General features: G+C 47.3%; 1 long non-coding RNA gene across 1 annotated transcript; it reads left to right on the top strand.

The window, feature by feature from the left end:
* The first annotated feature begins 205 nt into the window (after positions 1-205).
* LOC116570447 lies at positions 206-3528 on the top strand. Its single transcript, XR_004277433.1, has 3 exons — positions 206-290; positions 1455-1735; positions 2993-3528. It is a non-coding gene; the product is annotated as an uncharacterized LOC116570447 (long non-coding RNA).
* Positions 3529-6000: the final 2472 nt, after the last annotated feature.

Here is a 6000-nt window from a genome sequence, read left to right as displayed (position 1 = left end):
CATGTGAAACAGGGCAGGTGATCTCGAAGCACAGCGGGAGTCCCTCAGAAGCTTGGTGGGTGTGGGACAAACCTCCCCGAGCCCTGTCACCGCGCCCCGTGCACAATCCTTCCCCCCCATCCTCTCTAGCTCCCGGCTCCGGGCTCCGCTCTCGGACTTCTCAGACTCACTCTTGGCAATTAAAGTCCCATCCATTTCTCAGGACGGCATCCTCAGAAAAGGGAAAGGATCCTGCCGAATCGCGCAGACGGTATTGGAACAGTTCCATTGGCTCTACTGGGCTGTGGCAGGTGCTCATTTTAAATCATCTCTTAGAGTGTAGGTGAAGGGGCAGGTCTCAGCTTGGTCCCAGGGACAGGTCTGGTGGGCAACATCAGAAACACTCCCGAGGAGGAGGGGGTGATGGAAAAGGGGAAAAAGATGGCCATTGCTGGGTCGTAGGGTAAATGAAGGTTTGATTTTATAAGAAACTGGTTATAAAGGAGGGGAATGCAGGGGCAGGAGGGCCAAAGGTACAAACTTGTTATCGATAAATAAGATCTGGGGACGTAACGTCCAGCATGGTGACCGGCTTAAACACGCCACGTTGTACATTTGAAGGTTGCTAAGACAGTAACACTTAGAAGTCTCTATCGCAAGGAAAAATAATTGTAACTACATGAGGGGAGGGATGTTAAATAAAGATATTGTGGTGATCACTTTGCCATTTATACACATATCAAGTCATTGTGTTATACACTTTAATACAATGTTATAGCTCAGCGATATCTCAGTAAAATGGAGAAAAGAAACCACTAAATGACATTCCAGAATGGCTGCACCTTTCCGTCCCCCATCCAAGGCTGAGGGACCCAGTCCGTGCACATCCTTATCAGGTGATGCCACGACTCTATTCTACCCGATCTAGTAGATGTGGGACGATGTGTCATCCTGGCTGACCCTGCATTTCACTAACGGCTAGTCGTGATGAGAATTTCCTCCTGTGCTCATCGCCGTCTGCGTGTCTTCCTTGGTGAAGATAAGAAGTTTCCAGCACTCCCCTTTGTGCCCCGGATGGGCATAAGTCAGGAGCTATTTCAGCGTCAAACGGGAGGGCGCTGCCCTTGTCTGTGTTCTGTCCAGGGCTCACGCACAGACCCCGTGCTGACCACGGCTCATTTACGCGGTCTGCCCGTGAACACGGGACGGTCAGCAGTGCGTCTGATCGAGAAGGGTAGCGAGTGTCCTCTCTCTCCGAATCGTCGTCAGGACCCTTGAGGCTACTTTGAGAAGCTCCTCAGAACCAGTGTGCACTGCGGTTGTCTCTGCTCAGAGAGACTGTCTCTGCATCTCTGCAGTCGTGGGCTCTCCTTTGCACTTAGTGACAGGAGGCACTGAGCTTAATATCCTAACCACATGCCTTTTTTTATCCTGAACAGGAACATATAACTGGTTATTTGTTATTAACCCCCTAGTGATGTATCCAGGAATCATACTGTCAGCAAGAACTCCAGATCTGTGGGCAGCAATGAAGGTCACGGGAAGACTGTGTCATCACCAGGTGTCTGTCACACAGTCTCCATCCCCTTCCCAGATCCTGGAAATGGAGCCAGAAGAGGACGAGGGGGTCTGGAGGGCAGTCGGCTGGGTCATCAAGACACCAGGGAGCTGGAATGGAGGCAGCAGATGGTGCCGGTTTCTCCTGCCCGTTTGTCACATCATAAGCATCTGTCTGTCCCTGTTGAGCAAAACATTTGTGAGTTCATGTGACCCTGACCCTAAATGTGTGCCCTGGGGCAGGAGGGTTCCTGGGATATGAGGCAAGGGAGGAAGCATGGAAAGCTGGTGAACGCTGTGCAGATGAACAAGGTCAGAGCCCAATAGCACTGGGTCCTGAAGATTTGAGACCAGATTTGTCCTGTGTATCCTACGCTTTAGAGATGAATCCTGAACACTAAAAGCCTCTAGGGCAGGGCTTCTTAATCTGCAGTCCACTGAACGCTTGGGTTCATGGATACACTTCAGGCAGCCTTTATTAGTCAGGGTTCTCCAGAGAAGCAGAACCGATAGGACGTAAATAGACAGAATGAGATTTATGATAAAGAATTGGTTCCCATGATCATGAGGGCTTAGAAGTCCCAAGATCAGCAGTCAGCCAGTCAATAACCTGGAGACACAAAAAACCCAAGGTGAAGTCCCAGTGGGAGCACCTAAGGACCAGGTGTTAGACCTGCATCACCAATGGTCTAAGTTCCAGGCAAGCCCAAGGCCCAAGATGAGCCAAAGTTTCAGTTCCTGTCCAAGGTCAGGAAAAGACCATTGTCCCAACTGGAAGTCAGTCAGAGTCCTCCATTACTCAGAAGAGCGTCGTGGTTTGGTTTTATTTTGTTTCTATCTATATAGGCCTTCAGCCGGCTGGATGAGGACTGCCCACATTAGGGAGGACAAGCTGCCTTACTTTGTTTACCAGTTCAAATGTTAATCTCACTCCAAATCATTCTCACAGACACGTGTGAATGTGTGAATATGTGTTTGAGTATTCCTGACCTAGTCAGGTTGACACAGAAATTGAACCATCACAACTCAAGTCCTTGTCCACTTGGCATAGGTACACATCCTCTCAAACCATGATTTCCAGTTAAAGACAGTAACAAGGTCAGAATTCTGCCTAACATGATCCAACTAAGCTGACACAACCAAGAATGCACTAAGGCCTTGACCCAAAGAAGAAATAAGGTTCTTGAGTGGTCTTTATTCCTTTTCTTTATACCCCATAACTACAATACTATGTCGTAAATTCCATAATACCTAAATACTATGACACAAAGTTAGTACATCTTATGTTACACAGTAAAGAAATAAGAGAGGGAAAAAGACAAGATATCTTGCACACAAACACATACGTATTCATGACAGAATAGGAAGGAAATGCTCATAATAATGGCAACCCTCATTTCTGGAACTGGTTATGTGGTCTGACATATCTGGTATTTACAACTGCTTCCTTCCACAGGTTCCATCCCCTTCCCTAGTACTGGAGATGGACCATTCTGCATCCTCATGGACCTCAGCAAACACCTCAGCTGGTCATGATTCTTTACCAGGTGTGGTGACCCAAAATTTCATCTCTTCAGGGTCTTGGGCCATTACCAGTCTGCTGGAGTGGGTCGCTGTAATTTTCTGTTGAGCTTAATCCCAGATGCCCTAAGGTATCTCTTATATTCCAAACATACTCTCCTTTACCTTCATTGTGGAGTAGCAGCCCATTTCTTCTTGGTAGTAAGGGTCAGTCACCACAGCCGGCACCATAACTCCCTTCTTTTCCTGTTGACTCAAAAGTGTGAAGAATGTACATGGCTAGGCAGAAGTCTTAACTTCCAAGTCAATGGAATTGTTGTGTATATTCTGGTGGAATCATTTCTCCTTGTGCAACTAGGACATCCAAGGCAGAAGAGAATAAGGTGATAAGAACAGGTAGCATAAATTTTATCAGTGGACCACTAGGGGTAGTAGTGAATAGTGACACTCCCGTGTCCACCACTGAATTCTGGAACCTTTGAATTTTGGTTTATTGGAGAAATAGCACCATACTAAATGCTGGTTCAGTCCACATACAGCCTCCTAGAGAGCCTTGCGTCAGTCCTGCAAGATACTGCCACCAAGCTGGTGCTGTTACTCGAGTCTTCAAAGTCCATTCCACCATTCTATCAAGTCAGCTGTTTTGCATGTTAGGGAACGTAATAGGACCAGTGAATTCCATGAGCATGGGACAATTGTTGCCCTTCATTGGCTGTAAAGTGAAAGTCCTTGAACATAGCAAGGATTCCACAATAGACAAAGCATTCTATAGTGCATGGGTAGTAGTTTTGGCAAAAGCATTGTATGCAGGGAAGGCAGGTCTTTACCCAGACTGTCCATTTCAGGAAGAGCAAAAGGTTTCCCCTTCCATGATGGAAGTCGTCCAATGTAATCCACCTGCACCAGGTAGCTTGCTTATCTCTCTGAAGAACGGTGTCAGGGCCCATTGTTGATCTTTGATGCCGGCACATGGGGCACTAAACAGTGGCCATTACCAGGGTACCCTTGTGAATAGAAGTCTGTGTTGCTGAGCCCATGCATAACCTCCATCCTTGCCACCATGGCCATTTGGTCCACAAACCCATCAGGCCATGGGAGGGGTGGCTGGGCATAGAGGCTGATTGCTATGCACAAAATGGATCATTCTACCCACTCGATTACTAAAATCCTCCTCTGTTGAGCTCTCCCCTTGGCGAGCATTCACACAGTACACAAATACCTTCAAAACTTCTACCCATTCAGAAAGGTTTTTTCACATATTTCCCCCCAGATTTCCCTGGGCCAGAAATCCAGTCACGGTCCACCCAAGTCTTTAGTCATCTTGCCAAACAATGGGACACAGCTCGTGAATCAGAATATAATACCATGTTCGGCCATATCTCCTTCCAAGCAAAGTGAACCACCAGCTGTGCAACTAGAAGTTCTCCCCCTGGGGAGACTCTCCCTTCTCCACTGTCTCTTAGAGATGTCCCAGATAGGACTGAAGTAGTGTAGTTGTCCACTTTCAGGCGAGCCCTGTCCGTTGTGCAGAGCCATCTGTAAACCAGGCTTGTGTCTTATCTTTCTTTGTCAATAGACTGTAGAGAACTCCCAGTGAGGCCATAGGAGCAGGCTGGGCGAGATAAGGCAAGGCTGGGAGCCATGACATTTGGGCTGCTCCTTACGGTAAATTACTCACACCTTCAGGGCCTGTGTAGGACTAATTGCACACATACCACTTCCATCTGATGGAGGAGTGCTGCTGTGCATGTCCAACTTTATGGCTTGGTGCATCAGATAACATCCATGCATGATGGGCTCCCCAACTCACACTGTAACCTGATGACCTGGGGATAACTGTTCAGTCTCTATGAAGGCTCAGGAGCAGGCAGAGACCTCTTTCTCAAAGGAAGTATACAGTTTTCCCCCGAAATCCTCAGTGTCTGTGCTGTGACTCCTCTACAGGGAACTGCCAAAGGCTCCAACCTGCCACTACCCTTCGAGCACCACTGAACGAGACCTGAGTGGCAGAGGAGTCACACAGCTACTGCACCTGCAGCAGAGCTCCTCATGTTTCTGAACCTCATCCAAAACCAGCCTTATTCTTTGTTCCTCGGGAAATAGGTGGGGCATGACATTCACAGGAGGACTATGTTGTTTCCAAAATCCAAAGATGCCAAAACCCAAAGGAGACCTTGTGCCTCTTTTTTGGTTTGGGGGGTGAAGGGGTGCAGATACGATACCATATCCTTCTCCTTAGAAAAGATCTATTGACCAACCCCATACCTTTGGGTCCCTAGAAGTTTCTCAGAAATAGAAGGCCCTTGAATTTTTGTCTGATTTATTTCTCACCCTCTAACACAAAAATGTCTTGCCAACAAGTCTAGAGTCATTGTTAGTTCTTGCTCACTAGATCCAATCAGCATAAAGTCATCAATATTGTAAACCACTGTAATATCTTCTGGAAGGGAGGGGCAGTCATGGTCCCTGTGAACTAAATTATGACATAGGGCTGGAGAGTTGATATATCCCTGACATTCACCAAAGAAAGTGTGCTGCTGGCCTTGCCAGCTGAGGAATAGACTTTTGGCTTTATTGGCATTTTCTTTAATAAAACAGAAAACTGGGCCACACTCTTCAGGTTATGGAGAGTTTCTGACCATTCCATGGACCCTATCTGAGGTATGGAAGTGATGGTCTTGCCAGCTGAAAGCTGCTTCTGGTTGGTCTCATGGCAGACATGGAGAAAGAGGCATTTGCAGAGACCAAAGGTATACACTCGTACCAGGGTGTGTTAATTTCTTTAAGCACGACAACCACATCTGGTTCAACACTGATTGAAGTGACCACCTGCTTAAGCGTATAATGATCTACTGTTAGTCTACAGGGTCAGTCTGTCTTCTGCACAGCCCAAATGGGAGAAGTGAGTGGGGATGCGGAGACCGTCACCACTCCTGTGTCTTT

This window comes from Mustela erminea, chromosome 12 (genome assembly GCF_009829155.1).
Source record: "Mustela erminea isolate mMusErm1 chromosome 12, mMusErm1.Pri, whole genome shotgun sequence".
NCBI lineage: Eukaryota > Metazoa > Chordata > Mammalia > Carnivora > Mustelidae > Mustela > Mustela erminea.
Note: the sequence above shows the minus strand (reverse complement) of the source record. Positions and strands in the feature narration are given on the sequence as shown.